At 38.2% G+C, this 22,935-nt stretch overlaps 1 long non-coding RNA gene across 1 annotated transcript in view; it reads right to left on the bottom strand.

Annotated features, from left to right (window-relative positions):
• Positions 1-585: 585 nt before the first annotated feature.
• The window catches only part of LOC116597499, a 46,260-nt gene continuing 23,910 nt past the window's right edge, over positions 586-22,935 (bottom strand). The window contains exon 4 of the long non-coding RNA XR_004288642.1: positions 586-3,304. This is a non-coding gene — a long non-coding RNA (uncharacterized LOC116597499). The remainder of the gene's footprint in view (positions 3,305-22,935) is intronic.

The following is a 22,935-nucleotide window of genomic DNA, read 5'->3' as shown; positions in this document are numbered from 1 at the left end:
TTTAAAAGCCTGGACATTGTAGAACACAGAAATCCACTTGTATGTTTCTAACCTCCTTGTAAAAATCACCTTCAGGGTGTTTCTCCTGCTGAAATTTTAGGAGAATGCATGAAAGTCTAGAAGCACAGATATAAAAGTCTAACATTTCCGCTATGTGATCTCTGGGAGGAGCAGCACGGGAAGCTATTCTGGAAACTATGGATGCCTAAAGATTAGGTGAAGCCACTTCTTGAAGGGATGGTGGGAAGAAGTTAAGGTTGAGGTAAACACTGGGTCCTTGGTCCCTAGGTATTATTCACCTAGAACCTCTCTGAATTTATCTATTGTATATATTGGGTTTGCCAGTTGGTTATAATTCGAAGAAACCCTTCATTTTCTCTCAGTGTGTAGATTAGAAAGTGGTATTTTTGTGAGTACAAATGATTTGCCCTGAGTTGAACACCTGCTCAGTGGCAATGCTAGGCCTAGAGTAGAGCATAAATGACTCTCAGTCCAGTGCTCCTCTTTCTACAAGGAATCTTTCTCTGGATAAAGAAAAGTGCTCCAGTGTTTTCATTAATAGTCTATAGACTGATCTTTAGAGTTATCACCATGTTTCCTCAGGGAGATAAAACTCCACCAGGGAGAGATCTGAGGCAACAAGCATCACTGAACAAAAATATTGGCCCTGAATCAGGACTCAGCTTAATGTAATATGCCGGAGCATGTAATATAATCCTCTCTCTCTTCATCCAGGCTCCAGACAATTAGCCAGCCATGCCCTTGGGAGAACGTTACTCAGCATACGGATGCCTGGATACAGAGCTGGGCTTACCACTCATTATGTAGACATTCACTATTTATTGGCTGAAATCATCAGCACGACCTCTTCAACACAATGGATTGAACCAGGAGGACAACAATGCCTTTTCCTTCAGTGCACACTCTGGTCCAATCTCCTATATATTCTCCGTGGCTCCTTTCCTCCTACCCCCTTGGGTGCCGATTTCATCGTCAATGGAATGGGAAGCCTGAAAGCATAGTGCTTTTGGAATAATTTTTCCTGTGTTTGTTTTCCACTTGCCTTGATAAATTTTAAGTTTGACAGCAAGAAAAGGCTTTCTATTTTTCTATGAGCCAGAGAGGGTCTCATCACTCAACAAATCCCGTGAGCTTTTACTTTCTCAGCACTGTGTCCTTCTTCTGACCTTAAACTTTCTCACTGCCTGGAAAGAAAGCTTTTCATGAGAATTCACAAAGCCCTGCAAGCTGAATTTGACAATGAGACAAGCAATGAACAGGGCAGATTATCGTCAGAGGAAACTACAAACTTCCTCATCAAAAATCATTTGTTTAACATAAAACCCAGGAGTCTACTGCAAGTTAACTGCCTTACCTCCAGCAGCTTATAATTTCTTAGCAACACAGGATAACAGTGGCACTCACAGAAGCAAATGATTTTATTTCTCTTTGCATTAGACCCATTCTCCCCTTGTTTCAACATGGAAGGATCTTCAGTTTCTTTCAGTCCAGCCTCAAGGAGAGCCCATTAGCCCAAGCTGAAACACTGCATCCCCTCTGATCTTTCTGGTTAGAAGTCCATTTGAGACCCTGACCCTAAGAGGAGCAAAAAAGGAAAGGGGTGAAGACCAGCATCAAGGAGGATAAAACTGAGCTGCCCTGAGCACCCAGTGATTGATTGAGGTCAGGGTCCTATCTGCTGTTAACTCACTAAGTGACAACGGAAAAGGCACTTAACCTGCTAAGTACAATTCCCTCATTTTAAAACAGCACCAATAACTGTACCACACCCCTTTATAGAATACTTGTGACATTTAACCAAGATAAGGAATCCTCAATGATTGACGCAGTGCTGGCCCAAGTTTGATATTCAGAAAAGGCCACTGACTAATTTTAAGTGTTTTTAATCGTCTTATCAATCCTGTGAAACAAGTATTATTCCCATTTCACAGATGAGCAAAATGAGGCATAGACTGTAACGGAGCTTGTACAAGACCACATACATAAGCTTTGCTATTCGTGGCATCTTAACTCCCTTGTAGGTAGCAGCCTCTACAGTGAATTTCAGACTCCCATGATTTTTTGATATATGAGCAGAGAAATGACACCATTATGCCCAAACCTACCCTCAGGTTGTTGCGTTTAACTCTGCTCTTGGCAGGAGGGGACAGCTCAGCCCAGGCATCAAAGAGAAACTCGCTCATGGTAAGATGATCATGTCTTGACCTAAACCACTGAGAGCGGGCTTTCTCACCCAAGCATGTGGAGCACTTCTCCTCCCCCTCCAAAGCTGTGAGAATCCAAAACCCACTGGATAGGGAGTCACTAACTTGTAATTGTTCTGCATTTAATTTTACACCCAGTGTGAAACAGAGTCAAAGTTTGGACCAGTATGCTTCAAATAATACCCAGGTTATTGTTCCAGATATTGTGGGTCAGTTATTTCAGTCAGGCAAGGATAGGCTGTAATATTTAAGTCCCAGGTTCATTGTAAACAAAGGAAAATCCATCAAAACCAGAATATCTCAAGAGAAATCCTTTCCAGGCTTTCATTACTGACTGCAAAGGATAAAAATCTTTCAGCTTACTGATGGTTTGATGTTCCTGTACACATTTACAGTGAGGTGATTGTTTTGTTCAAGGGAAGGCTTATATCTCCTCTGAAGCAAGCCATTGAAACAGTGGTTGTTAAATATGTATGTGGATCTTCAAAGCCCATTGGTGTCACCTGGCTTAGCATCCAGACCCAATACAATGCCAGAGAGAGGAAATGTTGTTCAAATGTCCCTTCCAGATGGTTGAGCTCTTGGCTACTGGAAGGACAATATACCAAGCAGTAGCTTCCATTTTAAAAGCTGGGAGTTAGAAGGCCAATGACCTTGCTTCCTTCCAGTCTCAAATACTCAGCAGGGAGCCTTAGGTTAATGGCCTAAGCTTACTGTACCTCTATTTAGCCATCTGTAAAATGGGAAAAGAAACTGCCCTTCTTGTCTCTCAGGGCTTGTATTTGTCAGTGTTCTCCAGAAAAATCAAACTAATATACACACACCCAGACACATACACAGATTTAAGGAATTAGCTCACACATCTATGGGGATTAACAAGTCCAAAATCTGTAGGGCATGCCTGCAGTCTGGAAATTCAGGGAAGAGTTGATGTTGCAGTCTTGACTCCAAATTCCACAGGGGCAGGCTGGAAATTCAGATGGGATTTCTACGTTGCAGTCTTGAGGCAGAATTTCTTCTTCATTGGGGAGCCTCAGCTATTGCTCTGAAGGTCTTCAATTGATTAGATGAGGCCCACCCTGATTGCAGAGAGTAACCTGCTTTACTTCAAGTCAACTGATTATAAATTAATCATATCCACAAATACCTTCACAGCAATGTCTAGACTAGTGTTTGACCAAACAACTGGGCACTGTGACATAGTCAAGTTGACCCATAAAATTAACCATCAGGGAGCGATTTTCAAGGTTACATCACATGAGGCCATATATAGGAAAGGGCTTTCAAAGATATGAAGAGCTACACAAATAATAGTTTTTAAGTAAACTTTGAACTCCTATGTCACATGAGGTTCTGAGGAAAATGGAGGTGAATAAATCAAAAGACCTGTCCTCAAAAAGCTTACCAGGTCTTTGAGATGCCAGAATTAAATGCATGGGGAGTAAAAGCCTACAAAGTTGTACAAGGAAGTACTAAAGGAACAGCATGAAGACCCAGGAGCCTGTGGGTCAGAGAGGTTGCAAAAAGCCAAAGAATCCCATGGAGTTTCTTTGGAAGACATCCCTTCCCCAGAAAGGTCTTCGCAGTCATTCACCCCACCCTCATCCAAATTAAGCTCCCCTATCACTACTCTCATGACAGTTAACTTTTGTCTTTGTAGCATATTGCAATACATGAGAATTCCTTTATTTGCATGTCTTACTGTTTAATAGTGTTCTTGCCCAAACTGAAATTCCATGAGAGCAAGGAGGTCTGATTTGTTGTCACCATTACTTCCCTAACATTTAACACAGTACTTAACCTGTGATAGGTGTGCAAATTATAGTCTGTGAAGGTTTGAATAAATGATTATACATATCAATAAGTTTTCCCCACAACAAAACTTTGCCAACTTTTCAGGAAGAAAAATTGAAAATTGTACCATAAACAACCATATATTCATGCCCTAAATTTAATAATTATAAATATTTTTGCCATTTCTGAAAGATTTCTCTCATTTCATCTCCTCTCTGGTTTTATTACTGAATCATTTGAAAATAAGTGGCTGATGTCATGACACTTTATCCCTTGACTATTTTAGTACACATCTCTTAAAAATAAAGTGTATGTCCCGTACAACCCCAATATCACTAGCCAGCCTAAACAAACCGGCAATAATTCCCCCACTTTTCTCCCATTTCCAGACCATATTCAAGTTTCCTCAAATGACATTTTTAAAGTTCTTTTATTTTTATTAACCAATCTGTAATCAAAATTCTGGAAACACATACAAACCTCGCCCCTCACACACATACACACATACACACACACACACACACACACACACCTTTTTAAATGAAAATTTTGCTCTGAGGTCTTAAAGAACTGATTCAATTATCTTGTGGAATGTTCCATATTCTGGATTTGTCTGCTTGCTCCCTTTGGTGTCATTTAACTTGTTCTTCCAGTCTCTGTAGACCCTGGAAACTATAAGTTAGGCCTAAAGTTTGATGGGATTCAGCTTAACCATGTTTGTTGAGAATCTTTGATAGGCAATGTTTCTTACTTCATACTGCATCCTATCCAGAGGCATGCATGTCAGCATGTCCACTATTTGTGGTGCCCAGATTAATCACATGATCATGATGGTGACCACCTGGCCTCTCTCCTGTATTGGTGCCTTGACTCCTTGGCATGAGCAGGAACTCATTCAAACACACTTTTGAAACTTACTTATAGTTGCAATCTCAGTTAAATTCCTTTTTCTGGCCCTTAACACTGTTCAAAAAGCTAATTTACTTGTAAAACTCCCTTATCCCTTTTCTTCTGGAGTGGGGGTAGGGAGGTAGCTTCATGGGGAGGGTTTCTTCAATTACCTTTGCAGAAAATGTTGCTGAGCTCAAACTCAAGTCTTCATGAATTTTAAAACAAAAGCACCCCCTCCATATATTTTAAAAGACAGCATTTTGTACAAATCTTTGACTATAGCATTTTTCACTCAGCATTAATTACATATATCAACTTTTCATCCTTCCTGTAAACTGATATTATTTATTAAACTCACAAGAAAAGACACAATTAATCTTCATGATTCATTGTTTCTCCTGCAAAGAACTAAAGCATACACAAAGTTGAATTTTTTCCCCCTACTGGAGCTGTATAATTGGGTTAAATCAGTGCTGTTCAAATCACTGGGAGGGGCGGGGGGGGGAGGTGGTGGTAGCGTGCTGGGGGTACTCAATAAACATGGGGCCTCTTTCTGAAGCATATTTTTTTCCTTAATGGTAAGTAATGTAAAACATCTTTATATCCCAAAATAAGCTTATATACATAGCAGAATAAAGTGAAAAAAATCACTTGAATTTAAAGATAGAACATAAAGCCACTTTAAGTGAGCCACCAGTTAGTACAAACTTTATGCCCTACCACTTGCCACAGTCCCCCCACCACCACCCACCACATCCCAGCCTTCAGATGATCACCCTCCTCTGCTCCCGCAAGTCTTGGGAGAGTTAAAGCACCTGGTGAAATTGCCAGCAAAAAGTTTAAATCAACAAAAGCAAACTTCTGAAAAAGTTGCCTACGATTTCCGCCAGCCAATCTCTCCAACCCCACCCTCTTTCATATATATGTAAGTATGGGAACTGGAGATTAGGTTTATGGAACCCCACCCATTAGTTTCAGGTGTGTACCATAGCGATTCCAAAAGTCTATACATTAGGCTTCCCTCACCCCCAGTGTGCTACCAGCTGTCACCATACACTCTTACAATAGCATTGAGTGTATTCCTAATGCTGGGGCCTCCTATTCCTGTGACTTACTCATTCTCATTCAGAAGCCTGTACCTTCCTCTTGCCTTCACCCATTTTTAATGATACAAGCCAGTAAACACCACTTACCTTCCTGTGCTTCCCTGCTCAGACAGGGCTCCTCTCAAGCTCAGTCCCCCTTCTCCTCTTTCTCACACTGAGTTGGTTATAGGCGTCAGTATTTACCATATTAGAAGTTAAACCAAGAAAGTTTTCAAATATTGAAATATTAATTATTTAAACAACATTAAGTTCATTATGTGGTATAAATTATACATATTACTTAAAAATAACTGTATTTTCCAAAAAAAATTTTTGAGTGAAAAAATAGTGTTGTTTTACCTGTTTATAAATCTCTCTAATATCTGGATTAATAAAGGGCAGAAAGAATCTCATATCTGCTTCTGCATCCAATCTCTCGATCTACCACACATCCTGTGGCCTCCTGAAACTCGACTGTATATGTGTGCGCATGGAAGGATGAGAGTGGAAAAGGCAAATAATATCTTGGTATTATCATGAAAAAGAGTTTTGATCTCATACACCACCAGAGAAGTTTGTAGGTAGGCCCAGAGGGACCACACTTTGAGAACCACTGCTTGTGACATTTCATCTCTTTAGAATTCTCTTAATTTTTTTCTACTAAATTTTTTTCCAACTAAAATTTTTTTTCTTCATCTTTTTCTACTAAAATTCAACCCATCCATTAAAGTTCAAAGTGTCACTTTTTCACGATCTTCTCTCTCTAGCAAGAATTGCTTTCTTTTTTGTGCCTCTGTAGCATTTTGTCTCTTACACTTAAAATACTCAACCACATGGGCGATAATTTACTCAACGCCCACTATGTTCTAGATGTGACAGTTTCTACTTTTCTCTACTGTCCTTTCCTTACCTACTTCTCCTACAGTAAGATTTACTTTCAGTCCTATTCTTAAACTGACAACCAAAGCAAGCTCTTAGTGGTAGGATTTTAGGCACACTGATTTACTGGTAAGATTTTTTTTTATACTCCAAGGATATTTCCATAGCTCTCAAGTTACACCACATAAACCATCAGATTCTGCCGTTATTTAAGATCTTTACTATTCTTAAGCCACATTAAAATAGGTCCAATTCTCTTTAGTAAGCAGAAAATTAAGAGCAATTCATCTGATAAATGTTTATAAGCATAAATTGAACCACTCTAGCCCTTGTCCAATACACCATGAATATTCAATTTGACAAATATGTATTACAGCAGTTCTTGCAGAGTTTGAATCCCAGACGAGTGGAATGACCCCCTAGTCCCATGTTTCTAGAACACTAAGCCCCAAATGAGTGCTAAGCATTTGAGTAACGAGACCCAAGTCTGGTGCCTATGATAGTGTAACTTCTGACACAACACTGAACATTTCTGCAACTCAGCTTCTTCCACTAGAGTTGAATCTCCTTGAAACCAGGACTGGGTCTTTTTAACCTTTGTATACCACAATGTTGGGCACACAGTAAGTGCCCCCATAAATTTTGTTGGAACAAATAGCTCCATGGTAAGAATTATGCTAGAAAGTCCTTCTCAGTTAGAAGGGCACAAAGCACAGGGTTCTCGTGTCATAACCACTCATTAAATATTTGAGCACACATGAATAAACAATTGCACAGTCTGTAATCTGTGATTCTACTGTGAGCAAGACATTGCCCTAGGTACCACGATGTCACAGTAATGACAAAGATCTGGCCCCTGACCTCACAGAACTCAAATTTAATCTAGTATTACCTGGTTAAGATAAAGATCCACGAAGCAAATTGAGTATCCTAAATTCATGATTCTGTATCTGACTCAGAACACCAGGATATTTGAAATCACTTTCAAAATCACTTTTTATTTCTGCTTCTAATAGACACATAACTAAAGGCAAGGGCTAATGGAATGTCACAGCAGTGTCACCACAGCCCCTTAATTGATTTGAAGGTGCTGGCGTAACTATTCGAGAAAAAACGATGTTCTCACTGATGGGAGATATAGAATGTAAAATTTGCATCTCATCAGAAAAAAAAAAAATTTCTTGGTTTCCTCTACAAAGCACTAATGTTCTCAAGACTGCTGACTGTGCTATTTTGAGAAATAGCCAGCATGCCCTCCGCACAGTTAGAGAGTAAGAGGAAATATTGCCTCCCCAGGTGTCAAATTTCCTTTCTCTAATGGAAGGATGTGTGGGACAGCATTTCAAACATAGTCACAGAGGAAAAAGGAGGCTGACAAGTAAGATGGATGAATGAGAGGGAAAACATGTGTTGAGAAGGAAGCTGTCAGAATTAGCTACCATTTGTGCATCAGTAGTGTCCTAATTAAAAATGCCCATTATAAGAGCCTTTGGGGAGGGAAAAAAAAAAAAAAAGGAAACCCACATCTCTGAAATATGAGAGATCTCAGATAAAAGACAAGACTTGGGGCTCCCCTGAACTGCTGTATTCACACTGGTGTCTGTGTTCTGGCATCTAGGAAATTAACCGCTTCTATAACTCAACCCAGGAAATCTGCATCTTCATCAAGGTTGCCTTTGCTTTTTAAAAATATCACAAACTGAGCTAACATAAAGACACGGGAAACATGGGGGTGTTACTATGCAATGAGGGGTTCAGTTCCTCCAACTTCTCATCAATAATGATTTCCTTCTTTCCCATAATTGGAGTCCCGAGCCTCCTGTGTTTACAGTGACATTAGTCAATTCCCTGGATGCACTAGGCCAAATTAAATAAAAGACTGCAGGGAAATTTATCTATGGAACATGAATCTTTAATGAGACTTCATCCCATAACTCTTGTAGTAGAAAGAGACTTGCAGAAACCGATTCTAGTCACCCATGAAGGCTGGGTGGAATGGAACAGATGGATGAGCATCCCTGATCCTCTTTTGCTTCATGTATAACGTAGATAATCATCGAGGTCATTTCCACACTGGTCTTCAGACTCTATCATCCTTCGTACATTTCCATCTTCCTTCCTACCTAGTGGTTAAGGGCCATTGATCAGATGTGGTGGGTTTGTGGTGGGAGAGGGTTAAGAGTGTGGGCTCACCTATTAGACTGACCAAGTTCTATCTCTTTTCTATACTTACCAGCTGTGTAACTTTGGTCAAATTACCCAAGCTCTGTGTCTCAGTTTCTTCATCTGTAAAATGGGATAATAACAGTACCTGTGTCTCATGCTGTTGCTAAAATGAAATAATCCACACAAAACGCTTGTTCTAGTACTTGTTACATAGTGAACATGCAACAAATGTTTTCTGATATAATGTGTAGTTTGCTTCTAATTGTAGAAAGGATACTTTCTCTGCAGCATTCACCACACAGGTGACCAAAGGCAGACTTGCTAAACTCAAGTGATGTCTGAAGGTATAAAGGAGACCCTTTTCTTACCAAATGAGTAAATGTTATTTTCCCATGTCCAAATCTCTTTTATAGTGTAAAAGGAGAGCAACAATATAGCAGCTTGCATTCATAATCTGTGGTAAATAACTTAGACTCATTTATCAACTTATTGAAAATAGACTTATTTAAAAGGGAAGAAAATGGAGAACAAAATGATAAATAAACGATAGAGCAAAGGAAGAACAGATGAAAAAAAGACAAGCTTGTATTACCATATGCTATTGCTTGGTTTCAGTCCCACTCTTATGTCTATATATGGTTCAGATTTTATTGGAATTTATGTAAGTACCTTCCTCAAAATGGTTCAGAAGGAATGCAAATGGAAACTCAATTTGAGGAGGCTATATGCAGCCTATATACGTGACTTGGTCATGTCCAAAAATACGGTTTTATTAAGACAGGCCCCACCCTTCTCCCGTTGGCAGCAGCCACTCTTGGAGATTTGTATTGTTTTGCTTTGTTTTATATATTCCAAGACATTTCTGGTGCTAAATACAACTGAGCCATTCACAGAGTGTCCCTGAGGGTTTGACTCCATCAGGGTCCCTGTTCTAACCCTGGGAACACTGAGCCAAAGCCTAGTCTCAAGAAAGGCCTTGAAACCGACCAGAATGCATATTGGACACAGATGTCTCCAGAATTTGGCACTATCAACCCACACACACAGATTTCAGCCAAACTCAAGCCAGAATATATTCAGCAGTCCACTGAATTATATGGCCACCTGACTGCTAGGTCCCCATTGGAAATAACTTGATGAAATGTACCTGACAGGCATAAAGTCAGAGAAAGGACCAGATAAAGATTATAAATCCACTGAATAAAAAAAAAAACCTAGATTAATATTTTTCAATTAACAGAATTAACTCACTAGTCATGTTGAACAAGAGCATTTATTTATGGATTTTACTGATGCAAAAACATCAGAACACAATCTAGAATTATACAGCAAAGCAGATAAAAGCTAAGGAGGAAGAAAGGAAGGGGATGATGGAACAAGTAAGGACAGATGTCTAGTTCTAAAATTAATCCAAACCAAAAGTAAGCAATCCAAGAAAAAGCAAAACCTAGCTACAGTCTGGGGAGATTTTGTGTCAGAATCATTCAGATGTCATTGCTTGACTTTTCTGTTGTCTTATTGACTAAACCAGGTCAACCACACAACCAATCAATTGTTTAAAAATAAGCTGGTGACCTCTTTCAGGGATAGAGACAATATGTTCTGGAAAACAACAGTTTCAGTTATGCTGCATGATACAATATACTACAAAGTGGTCATTCAGTAAGAATTTATTGATTGGTTTCATTACTCTAATAATAAAAAAATAGGTCAATAAATAATCCAATTACTAAATCTTAAACCAAAAGTTACACATGAATTCTGTTACATAAATGAACTTAAGTATTATTTGAGGATGTTCATTTTTAAGGATTAAAAAAAATCATTTCTAGGAAAATTTGCAGATTTTATTTCAGTTGAAAGTATACACAAGAAGAAGAAATAGTAAATATAACTGTTTTCAAAATGATTGAGTCTTTATAAATTCTATTAAATAATGTATAAGAACAATGGCATAAGGAGACTTACCTCTCGTTGTGTTATCTATGAAGAGTAAATGAGAGCCTTCACTGTTAAACTGGTCAGTTTCGATCAATGCTTAATCACTTAGGATACAGAGAAAGTACTGCTCTTTTGACTAATATTAACTGAGCAGAAATTTTCTATATCCTGTGGTACAGAGAAAAGAATCACTGGCAGAACTTGATCAGTTTTCATAAAATAAATGTTTAAAACTTCTGCTGAAATTTAAAAGATGCCAAATATACATGGGAAGCGTTTATTCTTTTATAAAGACTAAAGGAAATGGCAGAGTGTTTCAGGCTTTTTTTTTCTTTCATAGTTTATATGATACTCAAAAATAGATACCAAAATGCAGTGACTACTAAAAACAAAATAGAGCACAAGGAGTTTTTCAAACAAATTCTTTCGAACTTCAAAGAAATTCTACTTAAAAGAGTAAGGACATTGAGGACAATCCATGAGAACATGGGGCAAAAAATGAAGCAAAGTGAAACAGAGAAGAAAATGGGGATTATTAAAATGGAATTAGATAAAAAATCATAAATTTGCTAAACAGGCAAAGATCCAACATACACATAATTGGTGTTTTAAGACCAATAGAAAATCTGAAGGGGAAATAACTTTTTCTCAAAGATCTAAGAGAAGAAAATATTTCTGAGCTAAAACAGGTGACAGGACCAAAATCTATAGATTCAAAGACCACACGATGTTCCAAAAAGGGAAGCTACTGAATGATCAATGTAGGCTTGCCCTAATTATGTTACCAGACTCTTGTGTGCATCAGGTCAAGAACATCAAGTTAACTATGAACATCAAAAATGATCAGGTTGACCTCAGGTTTTCCTACAGCCACACTTGGTAATAGAAAACAGTGGTAGACTATAGACAAAGTTCTGAGAGAAAGGAAATATGGTCCAATAGTTTTACACTTGGCCAAGGTATCACGAAACTAGAAATGTCAAAGATACAAACCCTCATATATCCCAAAAGTTGGGTAATACAGTCCCCATGGAGCTGCATGTAGAAAATAATTACTTGAAAGTAAACACCAACCAGTGAAACCACAAATTGAGAAACCATAGTGAAACTGATTCTGAGCACTGAAGAAGTTTAAATACAAAATAAAGGCTCAGTAACTGTGGTAGAGAATGTTAACAGTATAAATCAGGTCAACATACAAATATTACACCTAAAAAATTTAAGCCATAAAGAAAAGAGGAGACAGGAGAGTAGTATAAACATGCTAATCTCCTCTTCAGAGTTGGGGTCAAAGGACAGTTTAAAGTAGACAAAACACAAGGCTAATTATAATATTTTAAAGTACAAAACAACTTCCAGAGAAACTAAGAATAATATAGACAAACTAAGTATAATTTAACCTACACCAGTTAGGTTGTGGAAGGGAAGGATGGAAGATGGGAAGAATTGAAAATATTAGTTTTCTTGTCTAGTATTGATAATAAATCATATTTAAAGATAATAAATTAAGAAGTAGAAATTGTAAAATTTTTTTATACCACAGAAGAAAATAAACAGAAAGAAAAATGAAATAAAAACAGTACAGGTTATATAGTATGAAAAGTAAAAAAAATGAAGCGTTAAAATAAAAATACTAGAAATACAGTCTGTGATATCAAAAGGGAAGAAAATAAGAGTGACCATCCAAAAAGAACTGGTTGAATAACTACAAACATCCATATAATGGAATACACAACATTTTCAAGAATGGGCTAAAGCTTTTACGGAAACAACTTCCTGGGTATGTGGTAAAAGAAAGAAAGAAAGTAAGGGTCAACCAGCGCTTCACTTGTGTAAAAGATATAAAAGGATATAAAAGATATATATAAAAATATATAAAAGATATTCAGTGTAAACACACACGCTCACATACACACACAAACACTTGTTTAGGCAGGAAAGTCTTGCAGAAGAAAGTGTTATTGGTAATATTCCTTTCTTGGTGGAAAGACTAACATTGTAGGGCCTTAAAACACAAGAAGACTTACTTTTCTTTGTATTTCCTTTTGACATTTATTAGTACTCTGACAAAAATAAAATAAAACCAGTTCAAGAAAATACATATGTACATTCACATACAAAAATATATAGAAATACATATTTCTTTGAACAGAGACAAATAGATGCATGAATGTTTATGTTTGTATAATTAAGGAAGTATCACAAGTCAAAATAAGGAACAGTAAATGAGTCAATAAATTTTGCCAAGGAAAAAAATTTAAGTTAGATAGCTTACCTTGTTTCCAAATAAATTCCAGAAACATGAAAGAGATAAATGTAAAAAAATCAAATTAGAAAAGACTATAATGTAATATTTAATTGATATTCATTTGGGGAAGGATTTTCTAGACATTATAAAAGGCAAGAGAACTAGAGGGTATCATACTTAGAGAAATAAGCCAATCGGAGAAAGACAACTATCATATGATCTTCCTGATATGAGGAAGTGGAGATGCAACATGGGGGGTTAAGGCGGTAGGAGAAGAATAAATGAAACAAGATGGGATTGGGAGGGAGACAAACCATAAGTGACTCTTAATCTCACAAAACAAACTGAGGGTTGCTGGGGGGAGGGGGGTTGGGAGAAGGGGGTTGGGGTTTTAGACATTGGGGAGGGTATGTGCTATGGTGAGTGCTGTGAGGTGGGTAAACCCGGTGATTCACAGACCTGTACCCTTGGGGATAAAAATATATTATATGTTTATTAAAAATAAATAAAAAATAAAAATAAATAAAAATAAAAGGCAAAAGAAACATGAGGGAGCATTTGTAATAATATGACAGTCAAAGAGGTTAAAATGTTTGGCCCTTATAAACATGCAGGGAAAACTAAATCCTATCTTTAAAAGGGGGGGTAGGGATCAAGAGAATAAAAATAGATAAATCTGTATATTTTTATTGAGTACCAACTAATTGTGCTCACCATGTTAGACTTTGGGAGGTTGGATGTGAACCAAGAGCTCTCGTGGAACTTACAGACTAGTGGGGGAAGAAGATTCTAGAATTAGATGGATTCCCATCTAATAATTCATTTGTCAAAATTGACTGACAATTGGTTTTCAAGCCAGCTATTACTGAGTACCAGTCTGGATCCATTTTATAACTATATCAATAGCTATAACCATCACCATAACAACGCTACATGCTATGCTGCATGTATGCCCCATCTATGCTACATGCTAAACCATAGAAATGTTATCTTTCAGTCCTCACAACACCAAGAGATTGCTGTTACTATTTCTCCCATTGTGCAAATAGGAAAACTGAGGGGCTTCAAGAGATAGTGCAACTTACCCAAAGTCACAATCTGGTGAAGGGCTGAGGCACCATTTAAGTCCTCCCCAATATCCAAATCCATGCAGCAAGAAGACAACATTTGCAAAGAGCCAAATTGGTCAGAAACATAGAAATATGCCAGGTCAAGTATTGTGCTTCATAGACACAAGCTCTCTCCTCATAAAATGGCTGCACTTGCAGTCTGGACAAAATTAATTTACAACAATTTTAACTTTCTGTGATCCTTTTTTTTATTATTATTATTCACTTAAATATGTATATGGGTGTGTATGTTCTCATCTTTGTTGGTTTCATTTTGCCTCTGATAAGTCATTACCTCTGCAGCTCCATTAAATGAAATGATTGCCCTTGAACTCTCTCTATATTCCAAGGCAGCAGAGCAGGAAGAAACATATGGCACCAGTGCTATAGCAGCACAATTTTAGACCTCCTCAAGAATTACATGGCCATGGTGGTGATTTGCTATCAACAGTGTTGTGACTTCTAATTCAAAGCAGTGGATGCAGGGCCTTAAAACACAAACCTGTGGGTCAGCCGGGCATTCCCTCTTGTATTCAGATCAGTCCAGCTTTTCAGCCACAGCATTTGTGTTTCCCTTCACACGACCACTGCACTCAGGAGAATTTGAACAAACCCAGCATGCAAGGACAATAGGACAGGCGTTTGCTCTGTAAATAGCACGCAGCATGATTATTAGAATACTGACTCTGTACGAAGAGAAAGGAGAAAGAGGGCGTGTGCTCTCTGGGCACAAAGCAGGAAATGGTTGATTTTGGCGGTAACAAGACCTTGGATCCAGCGCTCAACTAAATGATGACTTTTTGCCATTGCACACATGTGAGTTTGCAAAATAAAATTTCCTCAACGTCACTGGAATTTCTTCTCAGTTAAAATCTGAGTGCCCACAATTCTCATGACCACAGGTCTAACATCCCTTCTTGGTTTGTTAAGTGTATTTTGCTGGACAGCTTTGCTGTGGTAATTGATTTTTATTGTGTGAGGCTAGTCTACATTCTAGCAAATTTGCAGTTGATTATCCTCAGCTCATTCAGAGCTAGTTCCCAGAGATGTTTTGTGTGACCTTGTGGAAGAAAGTATAGGACAATCCTTTTTCTTTGCAAACTCTCTAAACCTTTTATTATACATGTATGGGGAGGGGAGCTTATTTAGGGATTAAAAACTATGTTCTCTCATGAAAAAGATATGGAGTCCTACTCTGGATAATGCTATTGAACATACTGATGATGTGCCTCTTTCTTGGACATGCTGTAATCTATGGTCCTTGAATCCTGATAGAAAGTTAACTGCATTTATTTCTCATTATAACATATATATGTGACTTGATAGAATGTATTTTAGTTTTAGAAATGGCTCCTTCTCATCAATCCTGTTGTTATCCTTTGTTAAATTTCAATGTGCCAATAGTGAGTATTTTGCTATCACGAAAAGGTGGAGATCACTGATTAGGATGGCATAACAATTACCAAGCTTCCTCCTTCCTAGCCCTGCCCATAACTAGCTGTTCAACTCACTCTCTTAGATCAGGATGTTGCATTACACTCCAAAACAGTGCTTTCCCACAGGCGTGTTCTCACAAGAAAACACAGAAGGCAGATGACACACACCCTGCTTTCTCAGTAAGGAAGGGAGGGAGTGTCGATACTGATATTATTCAAACATCACAAAATATTAGGAAGGACAGACTGTTGAAGTCAGCAATTGGGAAATTGAAATATTGTCCCTCATCACCTCAAACTCTGTGGACCCTGACCTTGAACACTGAGGTCATCTTCATGTTACTTAATTAAAATCCCTCAAAGTTTCTCTCACCCACAGGATGAGTACCAAGAGACTTTGCATGGCACAGGAGGGTGTGTGTGACCCTTAAGATTTTATTTATTTATTTGCCAGAGAGAGATCACAAGTAGGCAGAGAGGCAGGTGGAGAGAGAGGAGGAAGCAGGCTCCCCGCTAAGCAGAGAGCCTGATGCGAGGCTAGATCCCAGGACCCTGGGATCATGACCTGAGCCAAAGGCAGAGGCTTTAACCCATTGAGCCACCCAGGTACCCCCTGTGTTTCTTGTCACTCCTTGCTCCTTCATTCACTTAACTGAAAGTAAACTCTCTAGGGAACCTCACATACCCCCACTGTTTGCACTCCTGGACCTCTGCTTAGGTTTTCCCCTTTGCTTAGAATTCTACCTTCCCCTGGCTAACATCTAATCCTGCAATACTTGTCTGCCCGGAAGATTTCCTCTCCTCTCAGCTCCCATGATACCTTGTACACAAGTCTCTCATTCTAGTGAGGTTAACTTATTATTACTTGTTTATTTGTGTGTTTCCCTGAAGCACTAGGAGGTTTCTGAAGAACGGGACCATGTCTTATGCATCTACCTATCCTGAAACCTGCATAGTCTCTGGCCCATAGTAGGAGCTTAATAAATAAGTGAATTATCTTGGAAGGCTGATGTTTAAAAGAAAAAAAAATGAAGCATGTAAAATTAACCTCATCACTTCTTTGTTACTTTGAGCAAGTTACTTTTCCATAAGAGTCCCAATTTCCTCACCTTCACACATATCACCAACCTTGTAAAGGTGGTATGACAATTAAATGAGAAAATGCCTAGAAACCTGCTTAGTCCAATTCCTTACATTCAGCAAGAATTAAATGAATGCTAGGTATTACTATTAACTGAATAATTAAAGTGTAAGTCAATCCTTTCCCATCTAATAGCCATATTTTTTTAAGAGTTAAATTTTCAGAATTATTTGGTGGAAAATTGGGGGGCCTCCTTTTGAGGGTTTTGTGGGGTTATGTTACTTTTTTTTGTTTTGAATTATGCTGACTCTTCCCTCAATTTGCCTCCACTCTGTGTGAGAACAAATAGCCAGTAATTCAGGTGCCCAGCAATTCAGGGTGGGTAACTCACGCTCCTGTTGAGTCAGCAGGGACTCTAATTTAGAACTACATCAGTAGACATCAGCCTCTGTAAATATTTCAAAAGTTGATGGACGTGGCTGTTTTCACTATTCCAAATTACCATATGTGTCCATCACTCAAATCTGTTTCCATTCACAAATAAGCTTCATGATGTTCCTGAAGGAAAGAAACCAAATCCAAATTTCTACATCGATCACTTGTACTTATTCTTACTGCCATGAAGGTTTGGCAGGAGATGGGGAGGTCTATAAATCAGTGACGGGAGTAAATTCTGCATAATCCTGTAGGTCAGCAATGCCTTGAAGCATGTTTAAAAACTAAAGGTCAAATCTCCAAAAGTCAAAACTTATTTTCCAAGGGCAGCAATCTTATTTTATTCCTTTTAAGACCACAAACATGCTTATTTCCCTAAAGGTCTTGGAGATTTGCGTATGCTAGTCGTAGAACTGGGAAATGAACTTAGCTTTAACACTCTACTAATGGCAGACCACCCCAGGGCTTGAGGCTGGGCGGTCTCCTCCTGGTACCACAAATATGCCATGTGCTCATTTTTCCATCTTGCTTTTGCACACATTTTCCCCCTCCTCTATAACAACATACTACTCTCTGGTTCAGATCATGGCTCCACGGCTGTTTAGCTCTGAGACTTTGGAAAATTGACTTAACATTCCCTAAACCTCCATTTCCTCATCTCTCAAATGGGGATAAAAATAGTATCCATTCCTGAGAGTTGTTATAATAATTAAAGTAGGCAAGTGATTTAATTGTTTAGCCAAGTTTCTGGCATTTCATGACCTTCACTTCATGACAAAGTCATATTGTTGATGCTGTTACTCAGTCTGTCTCACCGAGATGGCTCAATTCACCTTCTCTCTTTCCCACATAGTTTTTCCGTTTGCTGTTCTTTCTTTTATGTGGATTGCACTCTTCACTTTATATACATATGTTACATATATTTAAAATCTCTTATGTATATATAAAATATTTATGTATGTTATATATTACTCTTTATTCTATGGTACATGGTTATATTCAACACATAGAGAGCCCATGATTATATATAATATATAGACCACTTGAGATTATATATCATGCAATAGTGTATAGTAGACAGAGAGGCAGGTACTGGAGTATGCACCAGAGTATGTGTGTTTGTACATATTACACAGGTATGTTCTTGGCGTCTAACATAGGTGCCAAACATAGTCCTTAAAGTGTATATATGTTAAACTAAATAAAGAACAAATAAGATATATACTCGAGTAGAGCCCTAAAGCCAATATTCAGATTTCTTTAAATGTGGATCAAGAGTAGCTGATACCAAATCCCAGAAACCAGGTATGGCAGAGCTAGAGGAGCAACTGTAAATAAGGCTGATGAAGGTCATGAGACTCAGAGAAGAATAGATCTCAGATCTTATCAGCAGGAAAGAAGATTTAGGAGTGGCTTTAGGATAAGACCATTAAAATATCATTTTGTGAAATCCGTAATGACTATTTGCTTGTTGCTCTAATGATATTTCCGATGGCATTCAAATACCCACACAATAATTTTGTTTGGCCCAAAGAAATCACCGCTCCCCTGGAGAAAATTGCATAACAATTACAGAGAAAGCAGAGCAATTCATATAACCCAGAGAACAATCCACTTTGTTTTCCTGAATTATGTGCCAATAGTAGGCCTGGAAATGTCCAAACTTATCAAAAGCCAGTCTTGAATGCAGATGAGAAGTCATACACCAAGACTCCGTGAGGGAATTTCAGACATTGGCCAACAAGAGGAGAGGGGCTGGACAGCCAGGTGACTGAGGGTCATCCAAGTCCATTTCAAATTAAAAAAAAAAAAAAAAAAACCCATATAAGTAAGATTCTCCTCTAAAGATTCCCAGAATAAATAAGCACATTTTCAAGAATACAGATTAACAAGCAGCACCTCAGACCTGCTTATTAAGAATCTCCCTGAATAAGGCAAAGTCTAAGAATACCTATTATTAATAATATCACCAAGTTGAGTTTGATGATTAGTTGGATATAGGGATCTACTCCATTTTACTAGAAAGTAATCATTCCCTCTTTAGCTGGGGATTTCTGGGTCCCAGAGAGAAAATCAAGGTGCTGTCTGTCCCACAGAAAATGCATCTGGAAACCTGGAAGAATGAGGGGAGACCTTGATAGGACTTTCCCAACTTTCCCTCCTGCCATTTGAGACTCAAGAACTAACAGGAAGTAGGGGCTCCAAGGAAATCCAGGTGGTCCCCAGCATAGGTTTTAATTACATTACTCTATGGCCAGGTGTTTTCCTGAGGGAGACAGCCCTTCTGCATAGTTACTGACAAACCTGAGGGTCCTAGAGCCTGCTGTGTTGTCATTTTACCTGCATCAAGAGAAGTTCAAGGCAATGTAAATAATGCATATCTTTTCTTAAAAATCAGTGTAAATATTTCATAGATTATACAGTAAATAATAAATACATTTGAAAAAATATAAATATTTGATCATATAGAGAGCAATTCTTAAGCCTGGAATTACATATGAATGTTCAAAAAAAAAATCCAGTAAATCCTAAATGGCGTATCAATGGTTCAAAAGTGACCTGAACATAGTCATAGGCACAGCTTTTAAATTTCCAGGTTTGTTTCTTGGCCAGGGGAGTGTTAAATCAAGATGTCATTGTCTATAACAGCCTGCTTGTGAATCATCTGAAATTTTGGGAACTCCCAAGCTCCTCTGCCTTCTGATAGTACTTGGCGTGCATCTTGAAATAATAAAATGCTCTCTTCCTAGGAGAGAAATGTAGGGATACCCTGCTGTTCAGCTGCTGCTCTTACTGCAAGGAGTTTCCATTCTTACAATGGTTGCCCCCACAGAAAGACTGGATAATAAATACCAAATGTCTCTTGCAAACCAAGCAGGTAACATTTTCTTACACCCAGCAGTGGGTCAAATATTCAAGTAGGGAGCTTCAACCAGATAAATGTGTGTTGTTGTTGTTGTTTTCCAGATTATCAAGGATGTGCTTTATATTGATAAAATAATCTATTTATCCTCCCTGCAGACTCCTGGCCCATGCATGATCTGTTTCTGTTCACATCTGACTGCTCTTCTGGAATTATATGGAACTCCAGTCCCCATCACCCACACAAGTTCATCTGTGTTCTCCATTTCTATTATGTCCTATCATAGACAGCCTTGGAGACTTGGTCCTAGCCTTGCTCCCCTGGCAGCTGTTCTTGCTGAATCCTGCACATGCTCATATTATAACACCTGTCCCAGAGAATTAAAATACTTGTTAATGTTTCAGATTTGCCATGGTATCCCAGAACCTAGAAGAGTGGCTGGCAAGTAGTCAACTCTGTAAGTATTTGTTGAATGAATGAATGAATGAATGAATGAATACATTTTTATCTATCTCCACCAGTGACAGAGACACTGCTTTTATTCGCAGTGTTCTCGGAGCCTGGTACAGTGCCTCACACAGGGTGGGTGCTCTGTAAAGATATCTTGGGCAGATAAACAGACTTTAGAAGGGAATGTGTCTGGGGTGGTGAAAGCATATGCAGTGTATGAAACAGAAACAGAGAGAGAACAGAGGAGAAATAGGGGGTGTTCCAAGCTACAGTTTCACTCTTCTTATTGAAACATATCCTTGGGGAAGATTAATAAGTACATACTTTAACAAAGGTTTATAAGGAAGATGAAGAACATATTCTTTTTTCAAAAATAAATCCCTGTTAAATTAAAAAGAAATGTTCCTGGTTACAACCATGTCACATTTATAAGGAACATACCTCTAAGAAGCTTGAAGCATGACCAAAGTTAGCACATTAAATTTTGCACCAAACTACCACTGTGTGCTTGATGGAGGCCATTTATTCATCTCATTTTCCTCTTGGAAGAAACAAATCAAATTAAAGGAAAAGATCTAATAACTTGCCCAGAGGCACACAAAGATGCAACAGTGGATCCGGTTTCCTCTCCATGGTTCCTGAGAGCACATCGCTCTCAAGATTTAAATGAGCAAGTCTGGCATAAAGACCCCCAACTGACTATAACCCACCAATATACAAAAGCTCACGGAATGTAAACGCCATCTAGGACTTAAGAGTGAGAAGTATGCATGCGAAGAAAAATAAGATATGGTCCCTGTCCCCGTAGAAGAATCTAATGGAAGACAGAGGATAAGACAAACACTCAGGACATATTCAAATCCCAATTCACAGCATTAAATGGCAGGTGTAATTAAGTGGAAGAAATAATGTATCTTTTAGGGTTCTTTTGTTGTAGGCGTCAGTGACTGAACAGTGTGAACCATCTGAAGAACCAGAGCATAGGAAAGAAGACTGCATACTCAGAAAGCTTAAAGTGCCCTAAACCAGCCACCATTGCTGGAATGAAAGAACAACTGCTGAACATTTCTTTCCATTTCTCCAAGATTCTGTTCAAGAGTCAAAGTCCCAGTAGAGAGAGAGTCCAAGTGGATGAGCTTAGAGAACACCGTCCCCATTGCTGTCCTGTGGCAATAATAGGAGGGCTCTGGTGGGAGAAACCCCTGAGGACCTCTCAGCCTCTCCTGTAGGATGGAAGAACTCTTTGATTTGTCATTCCTCTGTGACTTCACCCAATGAGTCATCCCCTCAAAGGACACTGAGGCATTCTCAGTAGGAGGAATGCATGAAGGGCTCCAGAAGATGGCAAACGTGTGTTACCAACAATCCCTGTGAAATAAATTCAATAGGAGGGGAAATCCCTGGACATAAACCAGCAAATAAACATGGAGGAAGTAGGCAAGACTCAAAACTGGTCTGTTCTATCAAAGATGTTGATAATGGTTATGGTAAACTAGCTCTCTGGATGATATGGAGTATGTCAACAGACCTTCATCATGTATGGAATTGTTCAAACGTGTCCTATTGTTCTGAGTTAAAAAAATATATTTTTACTTAGATTCAGTAAGGACTGGCATAATGGGGGTATTCAGGTTCATGGTTATTTAACTGTGTTAGCTAATTGTAATGAAACACTGCCTTCAATTTTTTTATAGTGTACCCCCTTTTTTATTGAGGTATAATTGACGTACAACATTACATTAGTTTCAAGTGTATAACATAATGACTCAATATTTGTATATATGGTAAAATGATCTACAACAAGACTATTTAACATATGTCAATACATAACTACAGAATTCTTTTTCTTGTGATGAGAACTTTAAAGGTTTACTGCCTTAGCAAATTTCAAATATGTTATATTCAATTTTGATATTTCTCAGGTTAGAGGAAAAATTTTCCTTTTAGAGCACTTGCCCACAGTTTAAATCGTAGGTCACAGCAATAATTCTTCTAATGTGCATAATACTTTAATGCTTCCCATTTTTTTTTACAACTGTTAATTGAACCTCTCAAAACTTCTATGTCATATGTACAACCCCTGTTTCCATTCTCATTTAACAGAAAACAACCAAACTCGGAAAGGTTAAGTGATTTGTCCAAGATTACAGTCCAGGGCGTCTGGCTGGCTTTGTGCATCTCTTTTCCAAGTCATGTTTTAAAAAGAGGAAGAAAAATATTGCACTCATGTATAAATGTTAGTAACCTATATTCTCCTATATTTCAGACTAAATCAAATAACCTGGAAGAAATGTGTATCTTTTTAAGAATAGTGATGACATTCCTCTAGTCA

The sequence above is a fragment of the Mustela erminea genome, chromosome 8, assembly GCF_009829155.1.
Source record: "Mustela erminea isolate mMusErm1 chromosome 8, mMusErm1.Pri, whole genome shotgun sequence".
In the NCBI taxonomy this organism is placed as follows: domain Eukaryota; kingdom Metazoa; phylum Chordata; class Mammalia; order Carnivora; family Mustelidae; genus Mustela; species Mustela erminea.
Note: the sequence above shows the minus strand (reverse complement) of the source record. Positions and strands in the feature narration are given on the sequence as shown.